This window comes from Staurois parvus, unplaced genomic scaffold (assembly GCF_062004578.1).
Source record: "Staurois parvus isolate SC_StPar_1 unplaced genomic scaffold, SC_StPar_1.0 ptg000011l, whole genome shotgun sequence".
Lineage (NCBI taxonomy): Eukaryota > Metazoa > Chordata > Amphibia > Anura > Ranidae > Staurois > Staurois parvus.
This window is the reverse complement of record NW_028317807.1, coordinates 10,233,139-10,245,542: the sequence shown is the minus strand read 5'-3', so window position 1 is coordinate 10,245,542 and position 12,404 is coordinate 10,233,139. Positions and strand designations below refer to the sequence as shown.

Below are 12,404 nucleotides of genomic sequence, written 5' to 3'. Positions count from 1 at the left end.
ATCCAATGATTTGGAGGGCTGGCCCAATACTTTTGGCAATATAGTGTGTATATATATATATATATATATATATATATATATATATCTGTGATAAATAACTGCTAGTCTTCCATTGGCAGCCTGTAGATCCAGTGTAAGTGTGCCAGTGAGCAGTAGGGGGCAGTGAAGGGGACAGCACCACCTACTGGCCGGACAGGGAGACACCGGAGCACACGGAATGGATGGCTGGTCGGTCCGGTGATGAGGAGAGAGCTCCTCGCCGTCATATATGTGGAGGAGGAAGCGGACCGGTGTGTGCAGCCACGGAGAACGTACAGCGCTCGTTATTCTAGCCGGAGCTGAGATACACGCGTCCATTCCTGGCAGGAGAAGTGGGAATTGTGGAAGCAGCCGGGAGGCAGGAAGGGCCTCCCCCTCCACTCCTCCCATCCTCTTCCCTCCTCCTCCTCCCCTGACTGCCATCACTCTGAAGCCGGGAGCTGAGAGGAGGTGAGAGGCCGCCGGCTGTCCGTGGTGTGGCCGGGCCCAGCACTGACTGGGAATAGAGCGGAACCGGGAGCACCGACAGGACACCGCCGCTGAGGTGAGAGAGGGCTGTGTGTGGGGGAGGGGCGGACAATGCCGGCCTGACAGGGGGCCTGCGATGGTGAGGAGGATTGTTGTACAGGACAGGGTGTGGGATCAGCACATGGACATCGGAGGGAACAAGATCGGCCGATTAATGAGGGAGCTGTGTGCCGTCAGTGAGTTGTGTGCTCAATCCTGTCCATGGGGTGAGCAGAGGAGCCACCATCATCCTCCTCCTCATTGTAGGGTGTGGGTTGTCAGTGCTGACATCCTTCCCAGCATGTGCTACTGATAATACAGTGTATGGGTAGGTGAGGAGATCTGACAGGGCAGTGTGGACAGGAGGGGGTCCCCAGTGCAGCATTGTCTGTATATATTATATATATATGGAGATCTGTGCTGGCTCTGATCTCAATTATTACAATGTGTATTATTATGATCTATATGGAGATCTGTGCAGAGTCTGATCTTTGTTACAGTGTGTATTGTTATATGTAAGGGGTCTATGCAGAGTCTGATCTTTGTTATTACAATCTGTATTATTATATATGGGAAGATCTGTGCCAGGTCTGATCTCTGTTACAGTGTGTATTATCATGATTATATATGGGAAGATCTGTGCCAGGTCTGATCTCTGTTACAGTGTGTCTTATGATTATATATGGGAAGATCTGTGCCGGGTCTGATCTCTGTTACAATGTGTATTATCATGATTATATATGGGGAGATCTGTGTTGGGTCTGATCTTTGCTACAATGTGTATTATCATGATTATATATGGGGAGATCTGTGCCGGGCTGATCCCTGTTACATGGTGTCAGAGACTTCTTCCATATGCTTCCCACAAGTTCAGCCTCCAGCCTGGCCTGTTCACCACAATCCTGAGGAGGTGATCAGTGAGAGGACATGAACACTACATGACAACTTGGACTGGTTGAAGTAACCCCAGACATTGAACTCTCATACTCCTTCATGTCAGTGGGCATTTTACTTCTTTTTAAATCTGCAGATTTTATAAAAAGAATACCTGATGATTCCGCCACAAAGATGTTTCCTGTGATGAGCTCCCTCTCTATTGCAGTTCTGTGTTGTCACTAGAGATGATCTCAGGTGTGTTTTGAGTTCATGTCTAGCCAGACATGCACCCTTTTTTTTTTTTTTCCTATACTACTGGCCAGGCCATTCCCACCTCACCACTTACCTACACTGAAGGCTGGGAATGATCCGGCCTGCAGCTCATTGAAGTAAAAAATGAAATGGCTGAGATGAGCTCAGAGGATGCCCAAGCTCATCTCCAGATGTCACATGCACCCCTGATGATTAGGCTTGATCTCCGAACCTAATTGTCAAAGCAGTCAACCAATCATAGGCAGCAGAGGCATGTATACACACCCACTGCATACATACAGCTGTTTGGTCAGAAATGTCTCCGCTGCCTGTGATTGGCTCTCAGCTTTGACAGCATCTCAGTGGGATAGCCCAAGCAGGTTCCGATTCGTGTCCGAACACTCCTGGGCTCATTCCTACTGATGCATTGACCCACATTACTCAGACTCAGTCACCCATTGATGCAGGAATCTGATACAGATCATCTCCCTCTCTGGAGTGTATGCACGCAGGAAGTGGCTGAAAAATGCTTGAGGAGATCAGGTTCACTGATATACAAGAATGGATGTGGGAAGCGGTATGTGATAAAAAATGAAATTTGTGGTGATGATTTGCTTTAGTAACTCAATATCATCCAGTAAGGCCAATTTTATCTTGTGATCGTGTCACTGGCCAGCAAGGCGATTGCTCTGCAGGGCACACAGATACCTGTTTGCATAGGTCAATCCCTTTCTGGCTGCTGAGTGAGACATCGCTGGATAGTCACATTCAGGGACATCTATACCAGTGAGGGAGCAACACTTCACTCAATGAGTCAGTGATGGAGCTACCTGTGGAAACAGGTCAGTATTTGTACATCACTTTTTTAGCAGTCCCAACACTGGTGAGTTGTCCCTGGGGTCAGGATTGCAAGTGTAGTGTTGGATTTGAAGTTTCGATCAGTGGTGGTCAACCTACTTAATTTTGGAGGCCTCAAGGGTGGCCCCTGACATCACCCGAAGGTCGCTCTTAATATTCAGTGACTGTAATGCTGCAGAAAGCTGACAAAAGACAGCAGACAGGCATAAGATACCACAGGCATGCTACAAGAGATGGTCAGAGATTGCAGGCATGCTGCAGGTGATAGTCATGTATTTGTAAAGGTTGCTGGAGATCACCACTATCACTGACCCTTGAATAAGCACACAAATACAGGCTGCTGTCTGCAGGGGCCATCAGGGCCACACAATTAGCGCCAAAGGGCCCTAGGTCTGGCACCAGGGTTTAGATCTAATTTAAATGTATAAACTGTACTGTGTAGCTGATTCACAGAACATTTCATGATTGTTACAAATTCAGCCACCAGTTTTCCAGTTGATTTCCAGTCAGGCCCGCCTGTCAGCTTTTCAGTTGGAATTGACTGGAAATTCCATGCAAATCTATGGGCAGGGGGATGTGTAAAGACATGCATCCGCTTGCCTCTGAGTCTGTCCAGCCCCAGAAAAAACAATTGAAAAGAACTGCATCCTTTTCTGGTTTTCTGGACCCAATCATGATGGACCAGAAGTAGCCTAATGAAATGGACACAAATCACCTTACATCCAAACGCCAACATGTGCTGTCAAAGTTAGAACACAAAAAAAAGAACAGGTATGGGTGTGACAAAAGTGGCATCTATTGCATTCAGCTGCAATTCAGTAATCTGTTCACGGATACCCTGCTGAATGGATATGGCCAAGAACAGGTATGGGTGTGACAAAAGTGGCATCTATTGCATTCAGCTGCAATTCAGTAATCTGTTCACGGATACCCTGCTGAATGGATATGGCCATGTGAAAGGACTCTAAGGTGGATATTTGCTTAAATGAACATCAGCATTACATTGTGATTTGGTTTTGTTGAAAAGTGTTTCAGTTTTTTATTTTTATTTTTTTTTTGGGGGGGGGGCTTTAACCTGTGATGACATAGGGGTTAGAATATCTGAATTATATTCATTCCATTATGGCATTGCATGCTATCTCCCCAAGTTTAGCATTCTGGATTTTAAAGAGAACTTGAGAGGATAGAGTAACAAGAACTGACTTGATTTGCCTTCACTACCAAGCTAGTCACTGACCTAGAGCAAGTATGCAAAATGGGAGTTCAGACTTTCATTGGAAAAACCTCTATACTCTTCAAATTGTATATTTCAGGAAGGTAATTGTCAGAGTTTAAATCATTGTTCTAACAAAAAAGATAGTCTTTGCTATAGGTGACCACATATGGGTAGAGATCTTGGAACAAAATAGGTCTGCTTGTCCCACTGGGACTTGATGTCTAATGAAGTTGCTAAGGGACAATACAGCACACGTGCAGAGAAATAGCGATTCCCTTTTCTGCATAGAATAGGTAATACAAATCAGTGAATGTGCTAACTAGTATTATGATATGAAGCTGAGATGCTCTGGGCTAAATTAAACAGAAAGTTCTTGACAGGAAACCGCTTCCTCCTCCATGGAGAAATGTTCCTTTATTCCTATCACTGTCTGTTATATGATCTGTGAATGGGGGAGGTAATCCTGTGACTTGTCATACTCTCACCCATTCACAGATTGTGTTACAGGCAAGGAAATCAGTAAAAGAACATTTCTCAATGGAGGATGAGGGGGCGGGTCTCCATCTGACATTTTCCTATTGAATTCAATGCGGAGACCAGAAGCTATGGACCCCTGTGCACTGGAGGTTCAGGGACAGGAAAAGAACTGGCATCCCTGCATTGAAGATTTCCAAAAGATCCAGTTTGCTTGCATAATGTGTGGTGTGTTTGTGCTATGTGCCCCTGTGCTGCACTCCCTTGAACCTCTGGTATGGGAGTGCTCTCTGCCATTCAGAGCATAGCTTTCTCTAGGCAAATCCCCTTGTAGGAGGAGCTAGGACCTAACTTTGAATGGATTGCTTACGTGCTGCCTGTGTGGAGAGGCTGAGAGCGGGCACACAACAAAGTGGCTCCAGGGAACGCTGCAAACCGGCGTAGTCACTCTAGAGGAGGAAATGATATATCATGAACTTTTAAAGCCTATTTTGTTGTAAAGATATGTTTAACATTAAAATGGTACAAGAGACCAGTGATGATTTAAGGTATCTATTCCATTTATTTTGTATGACCGAAGGTTTAGTAATTCTTTACGAAGAACTTATCTCTGATGTTGGCACCTACTTGACCTGATATTCTCCAGTGAATGTGTCCTTGTTTACTTTTAGTGGAGTGTGTGTAGTCCCTCAAGTGTTACAATGACTACATCTTCTTTGAAGTATGTTTCTTTATAGGTGTGATGAATATATTACATAGGTGTACTGGGAACTATAAATATCCTTTCAATCTCTTGTTCTAGCTGGTATGAAGGTACATATTAAGAAAATGGAATTAGGACGTGTGCTATGTTGCTATGTGGTTTCTAAGCAGCTTTGTTATATTCTTTATGGTGGTGTGTTAAATGTTTTAATGTGTCATTGTTTTGGTGATCATCTTGGTCTTCAGCTTTCTTTCTACATTTTTAACTATTGACATTCCACACTATTATCCCTCCTGCTGGTCATGTGTTGGGTGTGGATGACTGATTAGATTAATAAATAGCTTTTCCCTTTGTAGGAGACTTGCTATTGAAAACTGGCATTGAATTGGAAACTGTTTGAGGGCTTATATAAATCACTTTTGGTAACCCCCAGTAGTAAAAAAGAAGGAATACTCCAGTCCTGCTGATTGATATTTATGTGTTGGCCCCCTTTTCTTTTTTTTTTTTTTTTTCTTCACGCCACTTGTGGCAACACGAAACAATCATTGCATATTTCCTTGATTTACAGTCAGGTCCATAAATTTTGGGACATCAACACAATTCTAACATTTTTGGCTCTATACACCACCACAATGGATTTAAAATGAAACAAACAAGATGTGCTTTAACTGCAGACTGTCAGCTTTAATTTGAGGGTATTTACATCCAAATTAGGTGAATGGTGTAGGAATTACAACAGTTTGTATATGTGCCTCCCACTTGTTAAGGGACCAAAAGTAATGGGACAATTGGCTTCTCAGCTGTTCCATGGCCAGGTGTGTTATGCCCTCATTATCCCAATTACAATGAGCAGATAAAAGGTCCAGAGTTCATTTCAAGTGTGCTATTTGCATTTGGATCTGTTGCTGTCAACTCTCAAGATGAGATCCAAAGAGCTGTCACTATCAGTGAAGTAAGCCATCATTAGGCTGAAAAAACAAAACAAACCCATCAGAGAGATAGCAAAAACATTAGGCGTGGCCAAAACAACTGTTTGGAACATTCTTAAAAAGAAGGAACGCACCGGTGAGCTCAGCAACACCAAAAGACCCAGAAGACCACGGAAAACAACTGTGGTGGATGACCAAAGAATTCTTTCCCTGGTAAAGAAAACACCCTTCACAACAGTTGGCCAGATCAAGAACACTCTCCAAGAGGTAGGTGTATGTGTGTCAAAGTCAACAATCAAGAGAAGACTTCACCAGAGTGAATACAGAGGGTTCACCACAAGATGTAAACCATTGGTGAGCCTCAAAAACAGATTAGAGTTTGCCAAACAACATCTAAAAAAGCCTTCACAGTTCTGGAACAACATCCTATGGACAGATGAGACCAAGATCAACTTGTACCAGAGTGATGGGAAGAGAAGAGTATGGAGAAGGAAAGAAACTGCTCATGATCCTAAGCATACCACCTCATCAGTGAAGCATGGTGGTGGTAGTGTCATGGCGTGGGCATGTATGGCTGCCAATGGAACTGGTTCTCTTGTATTTATTGATGTGACTGCTGACAAAAGCAGCAGGATGAATTCTGAAGTGTTTCGGGCAATATTATCTGCTCATTTTCAGCCAAATGCTTCAGAACTCATTGGACGCCGCTTCACAGTGCAGATGGACAGTGACCCAAAGCATACTGCAAAAGCAACCAAAGAGTTTTTTAAGGAAAAGAAGTGGGATGTTATGCAATGGCCAAGTCAATCACCTGACCTGAATCCGATTGAGCATGCATTTCACTTGCTGAAGACAAAACTGAAGGGAAAATGCCCCAAGAACAAGCAGGAACTGAAGACAGTTGCAGTAGAGGCCTGACAGAGCATCACCAGGGATGAAACCCAGCGTCTGGTGATGTCTATGCGTTCCAGACCTCAGGCTGTAATTGACTGCAAAGGATTTGCAACCAAGTATTAAAAAGTGAAAGTTTGATTTATGATTATTATTCTGTCCCATTACTTTTGGTCCCTTAACAAGTGGGAGGCAGATATGCAAACTGTTATAATTCCTACACCGTTCACCTAATTTGGATGTAATACCCTCAAATTAAAGCTGACAGTCTGCAGTTAAAGCACATCTTGTTTGTTTCATTTCAAATCCATTGTGGTGGTGTATAGAGCCAAAAATGTTAGAATTGTGCCGATGTCCCAATATTTATGGACCTGACTGTATGTCTCGCCTATCCAAATTAGGTCCATCCAGGGGCGGACTGACCATTTGGAAACTCGGGCACTGCCTGAGGGCCCGGGGTCATTAGGGGGCCCCATGAGATGCCCCTGGTGCCTTTTTCATAGGCTTTTTTTTTAGTTTGGGCAAGGGCGTAGGGGCCCCATGATCCCCTATTGCCCGGGGGCCCCATGAGTTGTCAGTCCGCCCCTGCTTACATACCTAAAGAATGTATTTTGAAGTGTGTGTGTATATATACATACATACACACACTGCATCATAAAGATGTAAGTTTTTGTATATTTTTACCATGGATTATAGTGTCCCTCCTAAGCACAGGTCAGTGGACAGCACTTTTCAGAAACAGGTCTCCACGGACATGTGTTTTAGGGTCAACTGAGATGTGCTGTTCAAAATGTGTCTGCTCTTGTTGTCCTGTTCTGGTGTCACTTCTGTATCTGTAAGTGTATCGTGGTGTTTTTTTTTTTTTTGCCAGTATACCAGGGGCCTATGTGGCACAAGATGACCGTGTTAGCTCAGTATACCATTTCTGTTCTGGTTGTCAAGGAATGCACTTTAATGTGAACCTGACCTCCTCATAAATATCTATATAGTATATTTAGGCACCAAAAAGTGCCTTGACATGTTTTTACCTGTAAACAAATGTGTGGATTGCAGCAACTCCTAACCATAGACCCGTAATGTATGAATTTCTTGGCTTGAATTGTAAGTTGCAGTTGTTGGATGCAGATTAAAGAAGGCAGGACCAATTCAAGGCCAACATACAGGGTAAACCTGAGTATGGGAGCTCTTTGGACTCGGAATGATGTATTTTACCTTTTAGGTGCCTGGTGTATGCAGCTGTAAAGTTGCACAATAACCTAGGGTATGCAAGGTCAGGTGTAATAGTCTTACACAAGGTCAGGTGTAATAGTTTTCCCCCATTTAGCTAAAGGTCGGTTGCACATTGGGTAGGTTATGCCTCGCAGTAGGTTCTCCCTACCTTGGACCTGATCCCTTCATTGAGTGAAGTGGAATCTTTCATTCTGCTTTCTACTGCATGTGCCTGAACAAAGCTTTGCATACTTGCTTTGGGACTGTAAAAGCCAAAAGAGGATTCCCAGAAGACTGCTTGCTCCCTATAAAGCATTTGTACTTATTAGCAGAGGGTTAAAACCCCCATTGAACATACTTGAAGGGAAATATTGCATCGTGTTCACACTATAAATGTATAAAACATGTTTTCAGAGCCACATTTTAGAACCGTGGTAAAATCAGCTTGCTGACTACAAGTGCCCTATCTTTCCTAGTCAGCAGGAGACCAGTTGTGGTATGCAGCTGAGCTATGAGTCAAATAAAAAGCAACTGGTAACAGAACCTTATCTCCTAGATTCTATCAATATGTCTCTGTTCCTCAGGTATTTGTGGTCTGTAGTCCAGACTCAGGCAATGCCAGGATGTACAGTTTAGGTATTTAGGCTCCATGCACATTGGGCATAATTTTTATTTTTTTTGGTCAAAAAAAGACCAAAAATGCTGATTTGCCGTGATTTACCGCATTTTTCAGTGTTAGAGCGTTTTTACAGCTAAAAAACTCCTCTAGAAACCCACTAGTTCTAGGTTTTTTTTTCCAGCCAAAAAACGCCTCTGCCAAAAAACATTGATTACAATCTATGTGTGCATGGACACATAGGAAAACATGCTGGGGAGTTTACTGGCTGTAGAAAAAAATGTCAAAAGCCAAAACTGTAAAAATGTCCAGTGTGCATGAGGACTAAGTTTGATCTTTGCTGCGTCATATTACCTTAGCCTCTCGTACAACTACATGGTTCACATTTGAAATATTGTATAGTGGACTTGGCAACATGTTTTGATTGTTTTTCAATCAGAGAATAAATAGCAGTTCATACAGTCAGTTACAACAGAATTACAAGTCCTCTGGTAAAATTTAAACATTATATGTAACTGTGTACTGTAACTAGAGAGAGAGACACCTCCCTCTGTCAAGGCACCTCTGATATATGTGGTCTCTAGCTCTGAACTATTTGAGTTTTCCAAACAAGGGAACATATGTACAGAGAGTGGCCTTACCTAGATATGGGTAAAGAAATTGGAAATTTAAAACGCACGCACGTCCAGTGAAATCCAGGACTGTGCTTTTTGATTCAACTCTTAAATTATTATAAATTACAGAAGAGACAATTGGACTTGGCATCTCTAGCAACCAACATGTCCCAACAGTGCCAAATGTAGAATACCAACCGAATTATTAATAATGAATGCAAACCCAGTGCTAGACATTGGACTGGCAGTGTTTGTCATATAAACTGTTTTACAGAGATAGTAGCGTAGAGGAAATACTAACATTTTTTCAGTTTTTTATCTAAAATTCTTCAGAATGAAAATATACCAGACCTGATGTGTGGTTCTCTAGTTAATCGGGGACAATTTGAAGCTTAGCTAGTCAACCTCGGCCAGTCATGCATGATACTGTATGGAGATCCAACAACTACTACATTCCCTATTACATAAGGTCTACTGAATTGATTTATGAAAATGATTTTCCTTTTAAATACTGGTGTTCAGTGAGTACTTGCAAAGCCACCAGAAAATGAAAGAATGGTAGGTTACAAACCCAACATACAGTAAGTTATGAATTTTTTATGATTGTTTGGAAACAAAGTACATCTCCAAGGACATTTCCGGGATAGTATTCATACACAAAGACTGTTCCTGGAAATCTGATTATTGAATTGATACCCATATAAATGGTGTAGATATTTTGGAGTAATATTTGAATAGATCCAAATGTTGTGAAATAGACAGGCCATGCATGGGTGTGATTGACAGTGATTATCCTTTTGTCCTTTCTTCAGGGCTGGTATACACCAGGAATCGCACAGAAACGCACAGTGCAATTCACATGTGGTATGGTGCACTGTGATTTGAACCTGTTCATTTTGATTGGGCTGAATCTCACTGCACCGCACCAAAGCAGTGCATGCACTACTTTAAAAAATGCACTGCCACCGGATTGCATGGTCCTTCTGTACCGTTTGATCTGGTGCAGGAAAACGCACTGTACTTGTGACCTGTGCTTGGGGTGTCGTTAACTTAACATTGACACCCACTGCAGAGCACAACTGCAGTGCTTTTTGAATGTGGAGCTTTAAATGCACATGGAATGCAGTTTCTTGCACCACGTTCTGATGTGAACGGGCACTTAATTAATTTTGTGAATTGTTCCCTGTGTTTGTAAATATCCAGTTATGATTTGCCACTTTGAAATGTTGTTATAACTGCCTGGGTCCCCTCACTTCTTCCCAGAATATCCCCAGTGGGGATGCAGACAAAGGTAAAAACCTGACAGAAGTTCTAACACTTTGCCCCCGATTTACTGTAAGAAGTGTCTGTAATGCTGTGGGTTTCCGTGTTAGAGAACTTTTTTTCCTCACTTTCTATATTGTAGACTACCATAACCTAGTAGAGAACTGAGAGAACAGCTCCCTAACCCACAGACAGGAAAATGTAAGAAAAAAAAAACACTTTGCAGAGGCTATAAGTCTGCTTTACTCAAAACAAAAACATCAATACTTTTCACACAAACCATTGCAGGTGTGTATTTTAAGTTAATGACACCCCGAAATCAGTTTGCAAAATGCGGTGCGATGTGCAGAATCGGATCGCATGGGTGTGAACACCCATGCGGTACGATTCTAATTTTTTTTTTAGGATACGTGAAGATAGGTTATGTCAAACGCTGCAGGTCTTTCCATTTATGTTGCTTCACCAAAGTGCCCAGTTTTTTGTACAGCCGAGAAAAAGGCATCCCAGACCCACAAAGGCTTTGTGTATCCAATTCCTGTGTGCATGAATCCTTATGGTTATCATACATGAGTGTTTTAGTAACACATTAAAGGAAATGAAACACCACAAGGGTACATGTATAAATGCCTGATTCCATTCATCAGTGTGCCCTGCTTTCTAAAATAGCCCAAGCTTCCCATCTTGTTGCAGTCTTCAACCTTCCCAAGACTGTAAAGTATAATGGATAAACAGCCTGAGCACACTAAAACATTTATGTTCTTCTCCATTTAGCTGAATAGAAAATGTCTCCATTGATTTTAAGGACTTCCTGTCTGTCTTTAAAGATCCAATAATGCAAGCTTAATATGCATATCTCCTAATATTTGTTATTTGAAGTAAAGTATACTGTGTGTGCAGATTGCTGACATTTCTGCAAAATACTTTGTGTGGTAAGTTAAATTAACAATAAAGAAGATTGTTCATATCAGTAATCAGTGTATAAAATTAAAAATGTGCATGATAATATGGACTAGCCACTTACACCACACTGTAAATATCCAGTTATAAAACATAATCTTTGCGCCCATTTTTATGTCTGAAGTTGACACCATCTGTGTAGGTAAAAAAATACTTTATAATGTAAGTTGCTGATGTGTGAATTTAAAATTACATGCCCAAACAATGCAACAAGCAGCATCTTAGATCTTCTGCAACAAGCTCCATGCTCCTGCTTAAGCAAAAGTAACCATTTATTCAGATGTGACAGTTCTATATTGACATTAAAGGGTAAGTTCACCTTTTCGTAACATGTTAATGTATCTCTGGCCCCTGATTGCCCGCTGTGACAGTGAGCGGGGGATCTTCTCTTTAAAAAAAAAAAAATGGCCGTGTGGGGCTCCCCCTACCCTGCTTTGTCATTCATTTAGATTTCTGTGAAACTAAAAGTACAGACTGTCAGCTTGTAGTTCTCAAGGAACTACGATGGCGCTGTTGACCGCTCTAGTAATTAATTGATTCTAATGTATGAGCATTCAGCTTAGACTGACAGTCTGTAGGAGTCCTGCATTGCACCAGCGATATCCTGATCGCAGGTGCAATGCTTTCCAGGCTCCTACAAAAGAAAAATAGTAAATGCGTTTTTTTTTTTTTTTTTTTTACCTGCAAAAATGTGCAATTGTTGTTTTTATTTATTTATTTTAAGTGAGCTTATCCTTTAATTTATGCTCATTGAAAGGCCAAAGGTGCTCCTTGCATTTTGGGCTCAGCTCCTCTATGCATCTAGACCAGCAATGGGCAAACTACGGCCCGGCGGACCTTTTAATCTGGCCCGCGGAGCTAGGCTCCCGCTAGGCTCCCGCTAGGCTCCTCTCACAGTCCGCCCTGAAGACCGGTGTAGCATGAAAATCTGTCTCCTATGAGGATCTGTCCCCCTCGACGTATCTGCGCATGTGCCGGAGATCGCCGATCGGCTGCTAAT

General features: G+C 42.3%; 1 protein-coding gene across 8 annotated transcripts in view; it reads left to right on the top strand.

Annotated features, from left to right (window-relative positions):
• Positions 1-208: 208 nt before the first annotated feature.
• RAPH1 (Ras association (RalGDS/AF-6) and pleckstrin homology domains 1) overlaps positions 209-12,404 on the top strand; it is a 236,082-nt gene continuing 223,886 nt past the window's right edge. For 4 of the 8 annotated variants that reach the window (XM_089670660.1, XM_089670671.1, XM_089670653.1 and 1 more), the window contains exon 1: positions 211-583. The gene's annotated coding sequence lies outside the window, so the exon portion shown is untranslated. Of the gene's footprint in view, positions 584-12,404 lie in introns of all 8 variants that reach the window. The other 4 variants (XM_089670628.1, XM_089670647.1, XM_089670621.1 and 1 more) reach the window with 2 other exon arrangements.